At 45.9% G+C, this 10,465-nt stretch overlaps 1 pseudogene; it reads right to left on the bottom strand.

Annotated features, from left to right (window-relative positions):
- Positions 1 to 258: 258 nt before the first annotated feature.
- LOC100600647 lies at positions 259 to 2,799 on the bottom strand (annotated as a pseudogene).
- Positions 2,800 to 10,465: the final 7,666 nt, after the last annotated feature.

Raw genomic sequence — 10,465 nt, 5'->3', positions numbered from 1 at the left:
AGCTCCGAGACACCTCACTGACCTCAGACTAGGAATCCTCCACAGACTCGACCGCCTGGGCCCCTGTGGAAATGGAAACTGGCCGTGTGTCCATAAAGAACCTGGAGCGGAAGCCCCCAGAGTCAGCCCCTATGGCTCTGACACGTGGACCAGCGCGGTCACTCGTTGCCTGAAATCTGCTTGGGGAGTGCTCACAGATCTTCTTCACCAGCGTCCTAGCCTTGCCTTGGCAAGAACAAGTCACAGTGATGATGGCCACTAGCAGAAGGACGCAGCCGCTGGCCAAAACACTGACCAGAACAGGGAGGGTTCAAGCTGCCCTCCCATTCGCTGCCTGATGTGTGGCTCTCCTCCCTCGTGCGGCGGCGGCATCAGCACCACTTCCGCGCCAGGTGGCGCCCGGCCGGCGGGCACGAGAAGCAGTGTGGCTGTGCACGACAAAGTGGGCCGGTCTCCGTCCCGCACCGCGATGATCGCCGTCAGCGAGCCGGCGGGCTGCGGCGACAGGCGGCGCTGCAGAGACAGCTCACACGAAGCCAGTGCAGCGCCAGCACCCCGGGGCTGCCGTCGCTGCCGAGGACTAAGTAAATCGGCTCGGCGTCGGCTCCCTAGTCCGCGTCTTTTGCATGCAGACGGGTCAGCAGGTAGCCCAGTGGCGCATCCCAGGGCAGAGGCAGCTGGGCTGAGCCACGGAGGAGCAGTGGGGCCCCCAGGCGGGGTGCGTGGTAGTTCTGGTCCTCCACCTGCAGCCACACTATGGCCGGGCCCCATAGTGGCTGAGAGCAGCCGTCTAGCGCCTCCAACCGCAGCTGCATCTCCGCCAGCTCCTCGCAGTCAAAGTGCCGTCGAGCGCGCAGCTCCTGGTGGTTGGGTCCACCGAGACCTAAGTGGACACAGCGCCCCCGGCGCGGCCCACCTCGGCCTCCAGCAGCAGGTAGGGGACCTGGCCGTTGCGGCCCAGGTCCGGGTCCCGGGCGGCCACCGTGGCCAGGTAGGCGCTGGACGGGGTGTTCTCACTCACCGACACCTCACAGACCGGCCGCATGAAGAGAGGCGCGTTGTCTTTCTTGTAGCCCACGCGCACCGTGTAGGGCCTCCTGGTGCACAGCGGGGGCGCGCCGCGGTCTGCGGTCACCAGCGTCAGGTTGTACTCCGCGATGCGCTCGCGGTCCAACGACGCCGCCGTCACCACCAGGCAGCTGCCCGCGTAGGCCCGCTGCAGCCGGAAGTGCACGTGCCAGTAGAGGGCGCAGCGCATCTGCGGGTTGGCGCCCGAGTCCCTGTCCGAGGTGCTGACCAGAGCCACCGGGCTCTCGCGCGCCGCCCCCTCCAGCACCAGCGAGGCCACCTCGGGCGTCCCGGCTCCCGCCGACTAGCTAGCGTCCGCTCCCCCGAGGGCAGCGGCGGCGGCGGCAGCGGCGAACGGCGAGGCAGCCGGCGCGCCCGGGGCAGCCAGCGGGGTGATGGTGATGTCGGGCGCGTTGTCACTGACGTCGCGGATGCGCACGATGACCTTGCAGGCGGCAGCGCGGTCCTGCGCCCGCACGTGCATCTCGTGGGTGTCCTGACTCTGGTAATCCACGGGCCCGGCCAAAGTGAGGCGGCCCGACCGCGGGTAGAGCTGAAAAGAGGCGGCGCGCCTCCGGCTGAGTGCGGGCGTCAAAAGCGAACACCACTTCGCCGTTAGGGCCCTCATCGGGGTTGGCCGGTTGGCCGCGTCCAGGTCAAGAAGCAGGGAGCTCACAGGCGCGCCTCTGCCAGCTCCACTTCGGCCACGGTGCCCTACAGGAAGGCCGGGCTGTGGTCATTGGCGTGCAGGACGCACACGCTGAAGACAGCCATGGTGGAGCGCAGCGGGCGGCCACGGTCCAGGGCCACCAGCTCCAGGCTGTAGGCGGCCTGGCTCTCGCGGTCCAGCTCCTGCAGCAGCACCAGGTCCGCACACTGAGCGCCGTCCGCGCGCTTCTGCAGCTCCTCGCTAAAGGGGCTGTGCGGCTGAGCCAGGCGCACGCTCTGCAGCCCGTTGGCGCCCACGTCCTAGTCCACCCGCACCTCCAGGTGCGTGCCCATGGCCACACCCTCGGACATCTCCACCGGGATCTGGGCCCGGGGGAAGCGCGGCGCGTGGTCGTTGACGTTCCTCACCTCCACCTCCACGTGCACCAGCCGGAACTGTTCCTGCGCGAAGCTGACCACGTCGAAGGCCAGCACGCACTGCGGGGCCTGGCTGAACAGCGCCTCACAGTCCAGGCTGGTGGCCCCGACGGTCAGCTGCCCGTAGCCCTCGCGCACCCGGAGCAGAGAGCTGTTGAATTGTTTCATCAGCTGAAACTGACTTGGCACCTCGCTCTGGGAATTAAACTGGACGTGATCAGACAAAAACACCGATGCTGGTGCCAGGGGTTTCTTCCTCACAGGTGAGGAAATTGACAGTATCGGTGCAAAATCCTGACACTAGCAGCAGCCACAGAATCAGCAAGGACTCCAATCCAACCCTGCATGAAGTGTCAGCAGGAAATCTGAGCCTCCAGCGAGACATTTATTCCTCAAAGAGAAAAGCCAATCGCAAGCGCTGCACTAAGACTTTCAGGCTTCTCAAGCCCTCCCGAGTGCTCAGTCAGAAGACACTTTTCCCCTTAGAACATCTCATCACTAAGTCCTCTCTGCTATATACTTGCTTTTCTCTGCCCTAAGCCTAAGCATGCCTCTTCAGAACCCTACCGGGGAAGCTACATACAGAAGAATATGCAAACAATCATCCATTTGGGCCAGTCCACAGTCTCTGGGCCTCTGCGCCATGCTGTTTCACTAAAAGGACCCATAGAAGGGCCTAAAGAGCTGACCAGTGGCCAGGGTGGTGCAGGTGGTTATTAAGATTTCTGCACTATAAAAACACATCCTGCTTGCTTTTCCATTGTACTGGCCTCACTTCGACAATAAGAGCAGGAATCCACAGCCACTTTATTCCTTCCTAAGCAGACTCACATATTCCCCACACAGAGGCACATTTGACCCTCTTTACCATTTTAAGATGAACGCATACATGCTTAGTGCAATGCATCCTCTGCCACCCACAGTTACCCATCTATGTTGGGTTGTCATTTCCTGTATTGAAAGATTTTTGGGAAACATCTTCTAGAGTGTCAGGCAATGTCTAATTAGGGAAGAACTGTTTTCCAAAATAATCATTTCTAAATAGTTTTTTCTATAGCAAAGAAACCATTAATGATGAAATTTCAGCCCCTTCATCTCCTTTTATGTCAGTAATTACTTATATGTGAGGAACCAGTATCAGACAGAGAAGTCTGTCAACCACAAACCACTGTAAGGGATAGTTAAGGGTAAGAAAAAGATTTAGAGAAATATATTGCAGTCAATCTTGTTAGAAAATTGCTACAGACCAATTATTTTTTAAAAGCCCTTGGCTGAAGGAAACCACGGGTGGTCTGATAGGATGAAGGCTAAAAAAACATTTAACCATCTGTCTAAAGCCCAATAAATAGTCCTGTGTTAAGTTCTCTTTATGTGTGAAGTGTTCAAAATGCTAAACAGTCTCACATGTTAATGATGACATTGTTCCTCGTGCCATGGTGTCCTCATTAGTGCAGAATGTTATTTAACTAGTCATCTCAAATCAGTGAGTAGACCGAGTTATTAATATGCCTAGGCTATTCTTGTCTCCTCTATGATCTGTAATGTTATTGATTCCTGCAGGGACATGTCAGTAAATGACTATTTTTCCTTTCATTCTTAGGAGGCAGTTGGCATTTATTTTAGTACCAAGACATATGAATCCAGTTCTGAAAGTGAGCCATCTTTGATGAGATAATTAATTTTTAGGGGTTTTCATTTAGTGAAGCATTTGGCAATGACTCTAAGTACCGGTAACCGGTATTGGAGAAGTATACTGGGAAGCATGAGTTCATTTGAGCGGGGTACTCTGAGATCCTAAAAAGAAAAAGTACTCTATTTTCCTAGGTTTTTAATTTTGCCTAATGAGGCATCTGTCTGAGGAAGAGAAGAGCTCTACTTCGGCCTGGTAAGAACAGACTTCTTTTAAGCCAGTATCCTCAATGGCATGTTGGACAGCTTTCTTTCTTTCTGAGAACCGAATATCTCTGGAAGTTCCTGGTTATTCAGCCTCTGGGTCTCAGGGAAGACAAGAGAATCTGGTTCTTCCACCAAACATCATAATTGCTCTACGTCCCTTAACTGAAAACTGAATCTGCTTCAGCTGATGTCTTTAAAATGTGCCTGCTTCCATATGCATTAGCCAGGAGAGGGACCCATTTAACCACAGTCCAAGTTTCATGTCTTCCTCTTCTCCTTCAGCTCACACAATTCCTGCCAGGCCTAGTCTCAGCTAGTCTTCAGCATTACTGTTTTTCTGATTATCCATGATCAGAAAAATCATTCAGCATACTGAAAATGAAGAACAGTCCATGACTCCACCTACAGAACATCAAAAGATCCAGATAAAATATTTTAAAAAGCAGGCAATCAAACATATTACCTCCACAAAGCTAAGCATCTGGATACTTATGTTTGGAAACATCCAGCTATGATCTTTAAATGCTTGACTGCATTTTTCCCCACATTTCCTCCAGCTGTTTGGCATAAAGTAGACCATCCATGATAAGAAGTGTGCTGTATTGTTAGTGATTCATTATTAGCGCTATCATTGTTTCATACTAAACAACCACCTTATTAAAACACCGCTTTATGAATGAGGGACAGCTGGAGTTTCAGAAAAGAAATATTTTTCTGAAGCAAAAATCAGTTCTGTGCCAGTAGAATAACAAGCTGAATAATATAGAAACTGTATAATCTGTCCCCCTAGGGATATGTCATCAGGAAGCTGTGTTTACAGCTCTGGGCTGCTGGTGCACTCATGTTACATTCTGTCAGCTCTGTTAGATAAAAATCTGTCTCAATATTAAAAGCATTGTGGAAAAAATTTGCTTTATGTTATGTGTTTTCCCATTTGCCAGCATATTGCCAAACTATAATTCCAAAAAAAAAAATGTGTTTTGATCTCTGTTGGAGTCAAAGATAAAGCAAAACAAACAATAGACTGAAGGGGGTTACCATACCACAGGAAGACCAAAATGTGAATGAAGCAACAATTTGTTCCTCTTAGTTTGGTTTTAAAGGGTGAGAATTTTGGTGAACTCCCTACAGAGTTTACTTTTCTTCCTAAAACGAAAGCAACAGATATGGTAGTATTCCCCGCAAATGTCAAGAAATCAGATCTGAAAAACAGGATTTATATTCCAATCATTTAAATAAAAGACTTTCTGTGTTACTGAACACATAACATCAATGTATCCACACACTAGAGCATACTGTATGTAAAGAAACGCAACTTTCATCAAAAACATGGGAAAATATTAGTCCCCTAATGCAGAATAGTGTCTGTGCCTTTGCATATTTCCCCTTTCCTATCACGGAAAACCAACAACATATGTTTGGGGAAAAAATTAAGCCATAAGAAAGTTTCTAATTTGCAAATTTGGCTGGATTACTGCATCCATGTGTCAGAGTAAGCATCAACTTACACAGGACCCTGAACTAATACTTCCCTAGGCCAGAAACAGTTTAGTGCCATTTAGAACAAATCACCCTATGCACTATACTGAGACCCATTTTCATTTCTCAACTGAACAAACATTCTGGAGATGAATGAGCAAAATATTATCAAGTGCAATGTTACAGTCTTCAAGAAGTAAGTTCCAGAAATTGAAGCTGTTAAGACTGTTTGAAAGAAAACAAATCAACCTAACAGCTTTTTTTAAATTTTCTTTTTTTAAATCATTGCTTGAAAAAACTGAAGTCAATCTTCAGCAATATGAGTCTCCAAAGCAGAGAGAAATTTTTTTAAGTTATTTCATAACAAGTATCATTATCTCACATTCTTGTTACCCCATTGTATAATCAATTTGTTATTAGGTCTTGACTATGCGGTTATTTATAACAAAAATTATCAGCAAATTGCTGGTCTTTCTCCTGTAAAATCATTTCAGAGAAAATAACTCAGCCCTGAAGTCAGCCAAAACACCCTCTACAAGAGTAGCATAGAAACAAACGATATTTTATTCACTACTTAAGTGCTTTAACCCAGAGAAAATCACAGAAAACCTCTATAAAATATCAACACTAATCACAAGTTCCCCTTAACATAAAATAAGGATTTAAATGATGTAGTCTTCATTTAGAAAATAAGTTTCCCGTAAAGATCATTATGTTAATAAAAATATTAATAAAACTGTGTAATCTTAAATCCTACATAAAATTACTTCTGAAACTACTGGTATTATTAAAATCTCTGCATGAAGGAAATTCAATTAATGAATAATAAAAAAAAAAATTTTACTGGCTGGGCACAGTGGCTCATGCCTGTAATCCCAGCACTTTGGGAGGCTGGGGCAGGCAGATCACGAGGTCAGGAGTTCTAGACCAGCTTGACCAACATGGTGAAACCCCGTCTCTACTAAAAATATAAAAATTAGCTGGGCATGGTGGCACGCATCTGTAATCCTAGCTACTCAGGAGGCTGAGGCAGGAGAATCGCTTGAACCCAGGAGGCAGAGGTTGCAGTGAGCCGAGATCGCGCCACTGCACTCCAGCCTGGGCGACAGAGTGAGACTCTGTCTCAAAAAAAAAAAAATTTTTTTCCATTTGGCTCATTAATCCAAAGTGAGTTTGTGAAATTGACTTTGGTACTTGACTTTCAGTTACTGGTTCATACTTTGTGTCCTTCCCACCCTGCAGGCAAGAGGCTTTCTCCTTCACCAGAGAGTGTATCAAAGCAAGATAAAGGATAAAAATTAGCGACTGAGGAGCCAGGTGCAGTGGCTTATGTCTGTAATCTTAGCACTTTGGGAGGCCAAGGCAGGAGGATTACTTAAAGCCAGGAGTTTAAAACCAGCCTGAGCAACATAGCAAGAGCCCTCTCTACAAAAAGTCAAAAAAAAAAAAAAAAAAGCCAGGTGTGGTGGTGTGCACTTGTAGTCCCAGCTACTCAGGAAGCAGAGGGGGAAAATCTCTTGAGCCCGGGAGTTCAAGGCTGCAGAGAGCTATGATCATGCCACTGCACTCCAGCCTGGGCAACAGAGTGAGACTCTGTCTCTAAAAATGAATAAAAATTAAAAATAAAGACTGAGAAGCAATTTTTCATCTGTGCCTTATTTTGTCCTCATCTCTTTTCCTCTTAGCTGAGTCCCTCAATTCCTACTCTGCACAAAAGCTCATGTCCACTGGCAATTAGAACACTTTCAAGCCCTTTATCAACAGATGTTTAATCACATATTGGTAATGCAATGAAGCAAACAGCCTTGTTAGAAGAAAATACTTACACATTAAAAACATTAACTCATCATAGTTTAGAGAAGGTCACAAGTGCCAATGACACAGACCAAGTTATAGGAAGTAAAAATGAGAAGCCATCTCAGAGTTTACAGATAAGATTACCATCAGGCTGCACATGGTGGTTCACACCTATAATCCCAGCATTTTGGGAGGTAGGCAGATCACTTGAGGCCAGGAATTCGACACCAGCCTGGGCAACATGGTGAAACCCCCGTCTCTACTAAAAATACAAAAATTAGCTGGGCGTGGTGGTGCCCACCTGTAGTCCCAGCTACTCAGGAGGCTGAGGCAGAAGAATCGCTTGAACCCAGGAGGCGGAGCTTGCAGTGAGTGGAGATTGCACCACCGCACTCCAGCCTGAGCAAGAAAGCGAGACTCCGTCTCAAAAAAAAAAAAAAAAAAAAAAAAAGAGTGAAAAAGATCACAATCAGCCAAAATTTCCAGTAATGGAGAGAACCTAGGAATAATGTGAACAAAATGTGGAGAAGGGCAGGCACAGACCCTACAGGGACTGAGTAGGCCAGCTGGTTGCAGTGCATGGGTCAAGAATACTATGTAGAACAAGTATGAATGGATGGCATAGCTGAGGAAGACCTTGATGCTAAGCTAAAAACTTTCAACACTTTTAAGGCAGCAGTCAGAAACCATTGAGGTTTGTGGAGCAAAGGATTATTGATGTGTGTTTTATTAGGATAATATGGATGATTGCCTTTCTAAACGTTGATGAGATCCTTAAAAATGATTGTGCTTTATGTGAAGCTTTAAAGCAGCATCCAGCACAATGACTGCCTTATAATAAATATTTATTAAATAAATGATCAAGGCAGTATTGTATGGTGTACAACTTTTGCCAACTTCAAAAACCCACTTAGTAGCAGAATGAATTAAAGAGAGACTGAAAGTAAAAAGAAGGTCATTGAAAGTGCTCCTGCAATCTAGGTACAGGATGTTGAAAGCCTGACCCATGAGTAGGAAGAAGTATAGGGGAAGACCTGAGAAACATTACTTAGGAAGACTTGGTAGGACTTCATGACAGATAAGCTCTACAAGATGGAGAAGAAACAAATAAACAGTCCCAAAACTTGTGGATGGCTAAAAGAATGGTCATGCTTTTGTAGTATTCCCAAATACTGAGAAATAAAGTACTTCCAAATAGAATTCCCAAAACTTCCTTCTACTCACTAACTGGTTGACCAAAAAGACTTCATCTCTTCAAACCTCAATGTCTTCAGGGAATAATGCCTACCTTGAGGAGTTGCTTTGAAATTCAAGGAAGAAAATGTGAGAGGAGGAAAAAGCCCAGTGCCTAGCAATTGGTGGGACTTTAGAAGACAACTGTGTCCTTTGTCATAGGCATTTCACAATACACTGTGATTTATTTATTTAACGTATATGTCTTACCCCCATTCTGAGTCCTTCTAGGGTATGAACCATGTCTTCATCAAATTTGTATCCCAGTCCCCAGTTCAGTGCCTACAGCATAAAAGGGGCTCATCAGTATTTGTGGAATACTGGTGAAGTTCCCACCATTTCATATGATTTCTGTGAAATACTTACCATATAACATCATCTGAATTTGAAACCAGAAGACTGACTAAAGGATCATAGGCTTAGTATGTGGAACTAGTATATTATATGAGACTTCAGCAATAAGTGGAATTTGCTTAATAATATTTCAGAGTTGGTCAAGCCACATGTGATAAAATTGGTTTTTTAGAATCTTTATATTTTTTCTACTTTTAATTTTTTGACCTGCAGAGTTCCTTTGGGTATAAAAACTGGTTTCTTGGATCAATTTCAAAACTGACCTATCAGGACATGAAAGACATTTGTTGTTTTTACCTGCTCAGCATCTAGTTTTCTTTTAAGAATCCATCCCTTCACCAAATTAATCATGCAAGTAGGGTACGATAGACCCCCACTCTTGCTGTTAGGATGGCCACATGACCCAGGCTTAGCCAAACTAGAGCATCCCATCCAACTAGCTACAGTGACTTATCCAGATAGGTACATGTGTCCCAACCCAGGTCCTTCTTAGCCATTGGGGATCACCTCCAAGATTATTGCTGCAACTACTATGAAAGAGATATTATTCCCCGCTGGAGTTGCTGAGTTCAGAAGATAAAGGCTGGAATGTGAAACTACCAGGTTGGGAATGCTTGCCTGAGAATAAAATCAGTGTTTTGCAAAGAAGAGCTGAGATGGCTTTTAGATCCAACCATACCTGATCTCCAAATGAATTTTTCATTTAAGTGAAATAAGTTCCCCCAATATGTTTAAGTCAATTAATGGTTGGATTTCGTCACTGACTCCCTAAACAATCAAAACAAATTCCAAATTGGGAAAGAAATTGTAAGTAAAAGACCCTAACAAGAGTGATTAGCTGAGAGTATCTAGGAGGAGGTTCATGGAGACCTATCAATACTAAGTTGAGAGGCTGATCTGCATTCTTCTTAGGTGATTGCACAGCTGCTGGTAAATCGCTGCTCATATTTTGAGACACAGATTGTGTGTCTGTTAAAGCCAGAGACCAAACAGTCAGGAATTGGAAGGGATCATATATATTTCTAAGAAAAATTTAATCTCCTACTGAACATAGTCCCTCAGAAAGCAGAAAGAGAAGAAAATATAATATCACTAAAATAGACCCCTTCTGACTGAGGCCAACAAACCGGGAGAGCTGAATGTCAGCAACCTGGCAACTTTTAAGGACAGAATATGCAAACTTTTCCCCATCAAAGTAAAGTTAGTGCAAGAAAATGAAAGGAAAACATAATCAAGGAGATAAGAGTGAAGCCTCACAGAGTCTTGAGCTCCACGTCTCTTCCAAACTCCCCTTAAGTCTGGCATATCTAATTGAAGAAAAATGGCAGTCAACCTTCAGCAAAAAGCCATCCCCTGAGATGCAACCTGGGGGCAAAAGGGGAATATTAGCTGTGACCTCCACCCCAGGAAATTCTGAATGGCCCTGAAGAGGCTCAGGGAGAAGTCATTTAAGCTGAGGGCTAAGGGCATGAACAAATCATCAAGATCCATTACTCGAAGATGAAAATCGCTAGGCTCTGAGTAAATTCGAATTATCTCCAGGTTTGATTGT

Source organism: Nomascus leucogenys, chromosome 5 (genome assembly GCF_006542625.1).
Source record: "Nomascus leucogenys isolate Asia chromosome 5, Asia_NLE_v1, whole genome shotgun sequence".
Taxonomy (NCBI): domain Eukaryota; kingdom Metazoa; phylum Chordata; class Mammalia; order Primates; family Hylobatidae; genus Nomascus; species Nomascus leucogenys.
The sequence above is the reverse complement of the archived record's forward strand: the minus strand, read 5'-3'. Positions and strand labels throughout refer to the sequence as shown.